The 12589-nt window shown below is 35.9% G+C and overlaps 1 protein-coding gene across 1 annotated transcript in view; it reads left to right on the top strand.

The window, feature by feature from the left end:
• LOC141332329 (leucine-rich repeat and fibronectin type-III domain-containing protein 2) overlaps positions 1-12589 on the top strand; it is a 218063-nt gene that overhangs the window by 65038 nt on the left and 140436 nt on the right. The window contains exon 2 of the mRNA XM_073837464.1: positions 11897-12034. The gene's annotated coding sequence lies outside the window, so the exon portion shown is untranslated. The remainder of the gene's footprint in view (positions 1-11896; positions 12035-12589) is intronic.

The raw sequence follows: 12589 nt of genomic DNA, 5'->3' as shown, positions 1-12589 counted from the left end.
ACAATAGGACTAATACAAAGGCAAGTTAAGTAAGTAAACTGTCTGTATTTGACTATTCAAGTGAGGTGCAGATTTCTTTCACTTCATATATTCGGCAAGACATAAATATAACGTTACCGCCTAGCCGCAGCTAACAGTATTAGCTCATACCAAGTGTGCCGTACAAGTCATGAAAAGTGAAGCCAAAACATTTCGATCGCCCCCCGGTGGCTGGCTGCAGTATAGGTCATAAACCCCGCCCTCTCCATGTAATCTAATGGGACGTGAGCCAAACTAAAAAATCGAATTACACTTCAAATAATTTTTTTCCAAAGATGGTTTCCATCATGTGAGGTAGTTCTTATAATGCTGATTCATGTTCAGGTGTTCATTTTTCTAATAAGTTATAGCTTTTAGGCAGTTATTTGATGCTATAAAAACGGGGTGTGGTGTCATGATTGTGATCGTGTGATTGGGTCTGTGGGAGTTTGGGCGGGATTTTGCTACCGCGGCTCCGCCTCACGACTCTACTGCGCAGACTCTGGCTCCAAACGAACCTCTACTGCGCAGAATCTGGCTCCAAATGACGTAATTTCCCCCAAGATGGCAGCGGCAATATTAAGATGAATTGGCTTCACTTTCCTAAATGGAATGAAGCGGAGATGCGTCGGGACTCACTAAATTCCAGGGGTTTCATTACCACGACGTAAAATGGGCGTCCCTGGGGGCGTTGGGAAAACGCCCCTTTCTAAAAAAAAATTATTAAGAGAGGTCACCGATCATGCGCAGTAAGTCAGTTTTTTTGCGCGGGTATTTCAAAACCTAGGATCAGCACTGATGGATAATGAAGGACAACACAGTCATACAGGTTATTTTTATGTTTTAAAATCTTAAATTAAAACGATTTTCGAAAACAAATAAACAGCCGTTATAGAAATGTAAAACGTGTAGCGTCTATTTACGAAAATAAATCATGGTTTACAACGGTATCGTGGCCAGGTAACGTTATTTCAAGACACTGTAACGTTATATGAATATAATTATGAAGGGCACGAAACCCCTGTGATTGTGGACAGGTATTTCAAAATACTGTATATGAATATAATTATGAAGTGCACGAATCCCCTGCGATTGTGGCCAGGTATTTCAAGATATTGTATATGAATATGATTATGAAGTGCACGAAACCCCTGCGATCGTGGCCAGGTATTTCAATATTGTATATGAATATGATTAACAAGTGCACAAAAACCCTGCGATCGTGGCCAGGTATTTCAATATTGTATATGAATATGATTAACAAGTGCACGAAAACCCTGCGATCTTGGACAGGTATTTCAAGATATTGTATATGAATATAATTATGAAGTGCACGAAACCTCTGCGATCGTGGACAGGTATTTCAAGACACTGTATGCATATAATTATGAAGTGCACGAAACCCCTGCGATCGTGGACAGGTATTTCAAGATATTGTATATGAATTATGATTAACAAGTGCACGAAAACCCTGCGATCTTGGACAGGTATTTCAAAATACTGTATATGAATATAATTATGAAGTGCACGAAACCCCTGCGATCGTGGACAGGTATTTCAAGACACTGTATGAATATAATTATGAAGTGCACGAAACCCCTGCGATCGTGGACAGGTATTTCAAAATACTGTATATGAATATAATTATGAAGTGCACGAAACCCCTGTGATCGTGGACAGGTATTTCAAGACACTGTATGCATATAATTATGAAGTGCATGAAACCCCTGTGATCGTGGACAGGTATTTCAAGACACTGTATGCATATAATTATGAAGTGCACGAAACCCCTGTGATCGTGGCCAGGTATTTCAAGACACCGTATGAATATAATTATGAAGTGCACGAAACCCCTGTGATCGTGGACAGGTATTTCAAAATACTGTATATGAATATAATTATGAAGTGCACGAAACCCCTGCGATCTTGGACAGGTATTTCAAGACACTGTATGAATATAATTATGAAGTGCACGAAACCCCTGCGATCGTGGACAGGTATTTCAAAATACTGTATATGAATATAATTATGAAGTGCACAAACCCCTGTGATCGTGGACAGGTATTTCAAAATACTGTATATGAATATAATTATGAAGTGCACGAAACCCCTGCGATCTTGGACAGGTATTTCAAGACACTGTATGAATATAATTATGAAGTGCACGAAACCCCTGCGATCGTGGACAGGTATTTCAAAATACTGTATGAATATAATTATGAAGTGCACGAAACCCTTGCGATCGTGGACAGGTATTTCAAGACACTGTATGAATATAATTATGAAGTGCACGAAACCCCTTGCAATAGTGGAGGTATTTGAAGCAAATTGTTTTTCCCTAACTGCGCATGATCGGTGACCTATGCAAATTCTCAAATAGGCCACGCCTGCCTGGTGACGCAGTATCGATTACGCTGTACTGAAACCCCTGGAAAAAAGTGCATCCCGAGATGCGTCGTCCATCTTTTTTTACAGTCTATGGCTCATACTAACAAAACACAGTAACACACACTGGTAGGATATTAAGATATGTAATCGCGATTAGTATATCACTTCAGTAAACTGTATCTTAATATAACCAGCTTTACAGTCTATAGAACTTTATATAATAGTAAAGGGTACTTACCTTTTGCAGTTTACATGATCTTTAGCTGCTGGAAAAAGTCCATATTCGCATTTTCTCAATCTTCATTCCACAACCGAAACTCGCTCAAAATATGAATTAAACAGTCAGAAGTAAATTAATCCATGTGAAAGCCGTTGCTAAAGGAGCGAACGAACTAAAGCAGACTGTACAAGAAGCCGATCAGCATATTCAAATTTGACCGGGAAACTGCTGTCTACTAGTCATTGGCCAGAATAATTAACGGCAGCGATAATCAAACGCTCATTGGCTGTCGCCGGTACCATCATAGATTGCGACTTGCCGTGTTTCCGCCGGTAATGCATGTTTTAAAAAGGAAAAGCGCGTCAACTGAGCGAAAGTGATTAGTGAATTCGGGATACTATAGTGTTTTGAGCGTTTAACAACTTAAATGATGCCCTGCTCCTCAAACTACATTATTATCCTACTGTATATTCCACCAGAGAGGACTACAAACGTATAGTCATTCAGACTACTGTGGTATTGCTTTTTGACTTGACTTCTGCAAATAAATTATACACTCGCTCTTTATTGGTTAATTTGTTCTTTATAAAAATAAACATTTTTTTATGCAAAATTTGTATTGCATGGTTACAGGATTTGTGGATTTTAAGACTGATTTTCTATTTTATAAATATTCTACTTCTGTTTTATTTAAAATTACAGAGTGTTAATGTAAAATACACCTAAATATAAAACTAATAAGATTTACTTTCAAATTACAAAAAGAACATTAAATTGTTAGTATGGACATAAACCTTAATGAGCTACATTATTTAATTACAGATTGTTTTTGTAATTTTACGTCAATGTGTAAGTAATTTAGGAAACAGAAAAAATACTGTAAAGAAATACAATATTTTTTTGTATAAAAAAATGCGAATTCCTGTAAATTGTCATTAATGGAATAATACTTATAATAACAGTTAAGTTGTTAATTTACAGATATTGTTTGTAATTTTACAAAGTTTTTAACATAATTTAAAATAACACAAAAACAAAAATATAAATCTGTATAAAAAAGAAAAAATACTGTAATTTGTCTTTAATGAAAAAGAACCTAAAATAACAGTCAAGTTGTTAGTTTACAGATATTGTTAGTAATCTTACAAAGTTTTGAATGTAACTTGAAATAACAGAAAACTACTGTAAAAAAGTTACAGTTATTTTCTGTAAAATTAGGGTTTTTTTAACAGTGTCCTTCATGTAAGAATGAGGAATCATTGGTGGTTTCTTCTGAGCCCTTGGCGAACTGTCATGGCTTTCCCAACATAATACGTATTGATTTTAGATGAACAGGCGAAGAGGTCACACAGTAAAGTAGTCAGGGGCAAGACAGACTAGGAAAAAATAAATAAATAATGCCGCCCGACTGTGAAGCAATGCCATACCATGGTGGTTTTATTTGTATTTGTACTTTTGTATGTGTATGTAAGCAGGGTAACATTTTAGTTTAGGGATCACTGCAATGCAATTATTTCATAATTTGTGAAATATTATATAAAGCAAAACTGTATATTTGTGAATGCTGTTCAAATGATTATTTAGAAATCACATGATAAGTTAAGTAAATGTAATTTTGGTAACCATTTAATTAATTGTATATATTATTAGCACAATTAAGTCAGATTTATGAATGTAATATTCTATGGAAATTGTAGGATTTTTAAAATATCTGTAAATATGTACAGTCGTGGCCAAAAGTTTTGAGAATGACACAAATATTAGTTTTCACAAAGTTTGCTGCTCAACTGCTTTTAGATCTTTGTTTCAGTTGTTTCTGTGATGTACTGAAATATAATTACAAGCACTTCATACGTTTCAAAGGCTTTTATCGACAATTACATGACATTTATGCAAAGAGTCAGTATTTGCAGTGTTGGCCCTTCTTTTTCAGGACCTGTGCAATTCGACTGGGCATGCTCTCAATCAACTTCTGGGCCAAATCCTGACTGATAGCAACCCGTTCTTTCATAATCACTTCTTGGAGTTTTTTGTTTGTCCACCCACCTCTTGAGGATTGACCACAAGTTCTCAATGGGATTAAGATCTGGGGAGTTTCCAGGCCAAAATTTCAACGTTTTGGTCCCCGAGCCACTTAGTTATCACTTTTGCCTCATGGCAGCCATTGTGCTGGAAAATGCATTGTTCTTCACCAAACTGTTGTTGGATTGATGGAAGAAGTTGCTGTTGGAGGGTGTTTTAGTACCATTCTTTATTCATGGCTGTGTTTTTGGGCGAAATTGTGAGTGAGCCCACTCCCTTGGATGAGAAGCAACCCCACACATGAATGGTCTCGGGATGCTTTACTGTTGGCATGACACAAGACTGATGGTAGCGCTCACCTTTTCTTCCCCAGACAAGCCTTTTTCCAGATGCCCCAAACAATCGGAAAGAGGCTTCATCTGAGAATATGACTTTGCCCCAGTCCTCAGCAATCCATTCGCCATACTTTTTGCAGAAGATCAATCTGTCCCTGATGTTTTTTTTTTTTTTTTTTTGGAGAGAAGTGGCTTCTTTGCTGCCCTTCTTGACACCAGGCCATCTTCCAAAAGTCTTCGCCTCACTGTGCGTGCAGATGCGCTCACACCTGCCTGCTGCCATTCCTGAGCAAGCTCTGCGCTGGTGGCACTCCGATCCTGCAGCTGAATCCTCTTTAGGAGACAATCCTGGCTTTCTGGACTTTCTTGGACGCCCTGAAGCCTTCTTAACAATGCAGTGGAAAGTTTGTTTTTTTCGGGATTAAGATAATTTTCATTGCAAAGAAGGACTATGCAATTCATCTGATCACTCTTCATAACATTCTGGAGTAGGCCTATATGCAAATTGCTATTATAAAAACTTAAGCAGCAGCTTTTCCAATTTCCAATATTTCTGTAATAAAACTTTTGAAAACTTTTTAAAAACTTTTGGCCACAACTGTACAGATCATACATGAAAAGGTTCTGTGTTCAAAGTGTCAACAGTGAACTGTAGAAATACCTTTAAAAATACTAATGAGATCACTTTCCATGTAATAGAGCATATGGGTTTATTCAAGCAAGAATATCACACAGCACAATACCAAAGACAAGGGAGAAACATCTCAGCTGGTGGCTAGCAAATGAGACTAGAAAAAGCTGTTTTGCCAATCATGTTGAAAGACAGATTCATTGGGGAATTGTTTGAATTATGGATTCTCAAGGAATTCCTCATCCCTGAGACAACTTACAAATTGGGCCTTGACACTTGCTTTGTGGGTTTTTTGATTGCAGAGTGCATAAAAACAGAAGCCAGACTGCCTTATCCTATGAGATTTTAATGGTGTTTATTAAACATTCCCTGAAGGGTGCACAATGTGGCAGATGTACAAGGTGTGTTGCTGAAGCATGTAATGTAAGCAGAATTTCCCTTTCCCTCGGTGCATTTCACAACTGTTTTTTTTTTCTTTAGTGATTAGGTTACTGATTTAATTATTGTGATTAGTCATTTTCCAAATCAACACACGAGAGCTTAGTTTCTAAGTTGTACCTATGCTTTTGTAGTTTGATCTGGCTCTGAAATAAAATGTCACAGTTGAGGTACAATTTCAATCAGATTACAGATTATGCAGACAAGATTTGAGAAATGAAATCTGTTAGAACTAATCCAACAATATAACTAATCAGCTTACTCTCTGCTTCACTGCACATGCAATATGGTTTGCGGTAAATATGTTTTAAATGAAAAAGAAAAAAACAAACAAACAAACAAAAAAAAAACAGGATAAAAGAGTATCGTTATGACAAAATTGTTTATCATCTTAAATATTAGAAGAGCTTTTTGTTAAAAATCTACTGTATCAAGCTCAAATGTGTCCCTGAATAATGCATTTTATTGATGTGAATGAGTCAGTAGGTCACTATGATAAGATATGTACAGCAATTGGCCTGTCTTGAAGGTCATCACTGTGTGAAGCATCATATCATAAAATTAGATCTCTGACCAAAAACTACTCCATCATCACTCATGAATATTTCAGACTCCCGACATACAACTTACAACTGTGTAAAGGTATGCCTCAGAAATCATAAATATTTATGCCTTTTCTCTGCCTCAGTTATCTAAAATGATTCCCGAGTGTGGATGCTGTGTAGTATCACATCTCTGGGCAAAGCTTTGCCAGCAACATTACTAATTACTATAATTAATTCTCTATGTTTGGCATCTGTGTATGTCACCTAATTAGCAGATGTGGTTCTATTCACTCATATTTCAATGGTTTGCAGTGTGAAAAAAGGATACATTAGCTTTGCAATAAGGCTCTTTTGACCCTCTTAACTTTGAAAGACAACAACATATCTTTATTTTTTTCAAAGAACACATGCAAGGTTGGTTCTTTTTATCACAGTATCCAGCTTTCAACCAAAAGTTGTGAAGGTGATGACAGAACGTATTTTGTGAGCATCTGCTCTCAAGTGACTGATGAAATGTTATTTCTTACATTGATAACTTCTTGGCCTGTCAATGCTCTGATGGGGGTTTCATTCCTCCACGTATCTCTTGTTCTTGACTTCAGAGAAAGTGAAACAATGAAGAGAAGAGACAGTTTTTTTTTTTTATGAAGTATCACTATAATTGCTGCATGAGAGAGCAAAAGAACAACTTTAAATACAGTTGAAGTTCAGTGCACGGTTTAATCTGCCATTAATAATGTCATATTAAAGCTCCACTGTATAAATAATTGGTTTTATTCAGTCTTTTTCTGAGAAAATGTTATTGCTAATGTACACATCTATAGTTACTAGACTTTTTTATATAGAATTTAGTAAATGTTGTGTTAAACCTTTGTCAGCTACACATTCTGTGACTTAATATTTGCTACTTATTTGCTAAAATAAAGGCTTTTCAGGCATATTTTAGATGTGCCATCAAGGGAAAAATAAATTGGCCAGATTTATAACTTGCACCAGCACAAACGCTATTTAGCATTAAAAAACTACTGTCAACACAGTCATTTTTGTGGTGGCTGACCTTATTGTATATACATTGTTAGAGTGTCCCTTTCAGATTCAAAATGTATGGGATGAGAATATTTAAATGCATTAAGCAACATGATTTACTAAGATTTGTGCTAGTCAGTTTACTGATATTTGCACTATTATTTACCACCCAAAAAGCATGTCTTAACCTATTGTGCCTATGTTGTTAGTAGATTACATGGACCTTATTGTCATTGTCTCTTCTTGTTTGCGCTGTTCTTGGTGGATTTTGCACACTGTCAGTAGCTCACACTTATGGGGTTGCTAATTTGCCCTGTTTAGTAAATATGGCCCATAGAGTGATGCAGATATGACGTCAGAACCCGTTACACTAATTCACCATTGGTTCCTTTGAGAATTTCCTATCAGGGGTTATTGTGTGTGTGTGTGTGTGTGTGTGTGTGTGTGTGTGTGTGTGTGTGTGTGTGTGTGTGTGTGTGTGTGTACCTGGTATTCATCACGTTGTGGGGACCAAATGTCCCCACAAGGATAGTAATACCAGTAGATTTTGACCTTGTGGGGACATTTCTTAGGTCCCCATGAGGAAACAGGCTTATAAATCATGCACAATGAGTTTTTTTGAGGAAGTAAAAGTGTGCACAATCTCCTGTGAGGGCTAGGTTTAGGTATAGGGTAGGTGTAGGGCGATAGAAAGTACGGTTTGTACAGTATGAAAACCATTACGCCTATGGAATGTCCCCATAAAACATGTAAACCCAACGTGTGTGTGTGTGTGTGTGTGTGTGTGTGTGTGTGTGTGTGTGTGTGTGTGTGTGTGTGTGTTTATGAGCAAAATAATGCCTGTGGTAAACATAACTTGATGATACTGTAACGTTTTGTTCTACATAAACTGCACACTCCCATATCAAAAATCTAGTTGCTTACATGTTTTAACTGCTTCAAAACCATACATTTTTGGTATTGGTGTGTGTAGTTTGCGCTGCAACTAACTAAATGTCAATATATCACCAAATTATGTTTATAACATGCTTTATTTATGTATTACTTATAAATTGGGTAATAGGGTGGGCTGTTTTGACTTGGGGTACCTATCAAACATCCATAAAAGCTAAAAACATCTTTCAGCCTACAATACTTCAGCTATCACATTTGGTTGCAGCAAAGGATGAGTTGAGACAGGATCTACAATGCAGCAAGCTTCTTTTTATTAACAAACCCAAAATGAACAGTATACAGGAATCAAAATAACTTTTAACATACAAACATAACAACCAAAACACAGACAAGACTAAACAGAGGACTATATATACACTGGAGAACTAAGGAAGGAAACAAGATAACAAGCAACTCAACTACAAAAAGGTGTGCATCTCGAATCAGTAACCAATGCAACAAACAAGAAAAGACAGGCAAGCAGTTAGGCAAGCAAAAAACAAAACTAAAACAGACTATCCAAACATAACCCTGACATTAGCAATGTGGTGGCAAGTTTTACACTTGCAAGCACCACTTATATTTTCTTCAGATAATATCAAAATGTAGTTTTGATTAGTATACCGATGGAATTGATTACACTGTGTAAGGCAAATCTTCACCTCACAGCAGTATACTGTAATTGTGGTTGACTTTCATACCAGTGATAGATTGCTCACTGTCTTATAGCATAAATCATATTGGCCTGCAGGTGTGTCCTTGATACTGTATCATATTTGGATGATGCATTTTAGTGTTGCTTTATATTGTTTCGTATAATAAAATCACATCAGTATGAAAATGTCCCTTTGTTTAATGCTTTATAATCTATCTCAGAAACATTTTAGATGACTCAGATGTACCCAAGTGCAACTAAGAGCATTGTTTTAAGAGAAGAGGAATAAATCTTGTCATCTTCTTGGCTTATCATAGAAGCGGGATGTGATCAGAACATCAACATGTCACGGCTAATACCAAAATAGAATGTGTTGTTCATGACATTTTGTTATAAGTTACAGTGAGCAAGAATAACTGTGTCAATGAAACATATGACAGCATGTAACAGACTACAGCTTCAGAAAGGCCTATGTGACAGTCAAAACGACATTGATAGCAGCAGCATTATCACAAAAGTGTGAATTTCTAGATGGATAATAGTATTGAATCACTGAAGAGAAATACAGTGGGAGAATACCGGGATTTGAACTAACATGAAAAATAGAGTAGTGTGATAAATGTTCAATGCCATAGAAAGACATACAGTTTTTATACGCCATATTGGTCATTAAATCTATCTATATCTTTCTAGCATTTTCTAAATCATGATCTTACACTTACAGAAAAGGACTGAGGTGTTACCATGGTACAGTGACAGTGTCAGAGGGCACAATTATATATTCCAAGGCTCTGAATGATTAGCATATTCATATGCCATGACATTGAGTGATTACCATATTTATGTACCTTTGTATTAACATAGGACTCCAAGGAATACGTGGTACTTTCAAGTCAAGACAAGTCAAGTCTAGGGATGTGACGAGATCTGACTGGTCTCGCGAGAACCTGACGATATCCTCTCAAAACATTTTGCAGTGTTTACATTAGAGCTCCTAACAATTCATTGGTGTCTATTATGACTGTTTCACATTGCACTGCTCATGCTCCACTGACGCTTACGATGTGAAACAGGTGTAAAAGACATTAAAATCTGCATTCATGCTGTTTCTGATCCAGAAAGAGAAACACAAACAGTCTTTTCGACCACATAATGGTCTTTACTTCTATGTTACAGACATTTAAAAAAGAAAAGTACTGGGATAAAAGTTTATAGTTTGGGTATAAACACTTTTTGTCTACAGTAGCGTTCAAAACGAAAGTATCTTACCATTGGAACGTATTGTAACACTTATTCTCTTCCGTCAGGAGGTGGCGACAACTGCACGTTTAAAAAAGTATTTATCATTGAATCATTAATTCAGGAGATTGCAATAGTGAAACAAGTCTGTATTAATTGAGACACTGACTCCTTCAGTTTTTTTTTTTATTTTGTTTGAATATATATTTTTAAAAACATAAGCAATTAACATTTTGTCAGAACCACTAGTAAATTATGTTATTTTGTTTAGATTTCTATTTATGTTCTTTAGAATCGTGATCTCCAATTTATTAAAAGATTTGTGATTTTCAATGTATCCAATATCATGCAGCTTTAGTTTACATGTTTATTACTGCATATAATTCAAAATAGACATTGTATTTCATAAAGTACAAGTTCATATCAAAATGCACATTTTGTTTTTCAGTTGAATAAAATACTATTTTTCCCTGGATATTTCATCATTGAGGATTTCTTTAAAAAAGGTTCTCCGGTTAAGACCAGTTAAGACTTACAACAAAACTTTGGTCCAATATATAGGTTTGAACACAAATGGCAGACAGGCTGAATGATAATGTAAATCAACTGTCTGACAGCAGGTGGCGCTTAAGTAACAGCAGAAATAAAGCTGTTTTCACACAAAACAAAACCTATTTAGCAATTTGCACCTGTTTGAGAATCCTACTAACTTTGATTAACGCTGAGCAGTAATATCAATCAACCCTCTGGTTTTAAGATTACAGTTAATGAGCAGACACAGGAAAAACTCTACCTCTTGTTAGTTTGAGAATATTGGTTTACAACATCACTTATTTCATTTAAAAATATTCTCTAAGAATCAGGTTGTTTTATTTACGTGTCTGTGAAGGAAGTTGACAGAGACCGAGATGACACAGAGGGCACCCTGTTTGTTTTCTTTGTTATAAAAAAGCACATTGTTTTTTTTTTTTTTTTTTTTTGCTATTATGACTATACACAAATAAAAGTAGACCATTTGCAGTTTCAAACAATGCCCTACTCGTATCTGTACAATCAAAAATGAAGAAAAAAAACATGACAAAATGCACCTGAGCGATAATTAAAATACAAAATGGGATTATTAAAATAACGTCATGGCCAATATGTCAAAACAAATAATTAATTTTATTGGAGGGGGTGGGACACCTGTCTATATTAGCTTACTCTGATTGGATGAAAAGTGTGTCATGGTGAGCTACCTCAAATCAGGCCATGTGTTGGAGACCCCTGGCATACAGTCTGATGACTTGGGCCAGAGCAGCCACCCCAGAATGCTTTAGTGTAGTGGTTTTGCAAGTACAAACTCACATTTTGTTCTGAAAATGTAAAAATCTAGTTTTTAAAATGTGACATACTTTGAGTTACCAAAGCACATGTTCAGACAAATGTATTTTCTCTGTCTTGCAGGTGAACGAGTGACCCAATGAGGTGGAATACTACTTTAGCGGAGTGCTGGAAGAGAAGTCACCTTGCCCCAGTTCTCCGAGAGCACAGGGAGAAAGACAGACATCTCTGATTGTTTGTTGCCAGTAGGGAGACGGGAAGGTCAGTAAACAAACTAGACTGCATTTCTTCTGCTGCAGTGTGTCATTCTGCCTGATGTTCAACTCATGTCAGCATCGGAAGAGATGTTTGGATCCCTGCTTGATATATCAGCAAGTGACTGCTGTCAGTGTAAACACTGCCATTCAAAATGCCAGGCATGAAATGTCAATGAATACAGATTAAGTTTTGGATTTCAGCTTCTTTGAGCAGGTCTGAAATCTAGTTTCACTATTCGGAACAAAACTGTTGAATAAGGATAATTTGACTGACTACATGTATTCTTTTACATATTATTTACTGTTTATGAATAAAGAGGTAGCAGTCTGTTCTGCCATCATGATATAGTGCTTTTAGCAGACTCAGAGCATCTATATTAGTTTGATTATTGTGGTGTGGCATGCATTATTTATTATTATTATTATTATTATTATTTTATTTTTTTTTTTACATTAATATTATTCTAAACATTATTATTAGGCATTGTATAATGCCCAAGTTAAAATAAAATAAAATAAAATAATGATATTTATAATTAAATATTATTATTTGTTTGTT

The sequence above is a fragment of the Garra rufa genome, chromosome 3, assembly GCF_049309525.1.
Source record: "Garra rufa chromosome 3, GarRuf1.0, whole genome shotgun sequence".
Lineage (NCBI taxonomy): Eukaryota > Metazoa > Chordata > Actinopteri > Cypriniformes > Cyprinidae > Garra > Garra rufa.
Note: the sequence above shows the minus strand (reverse complement) of the source record. Positions and strands in the feature narration are given on the sequence as shown.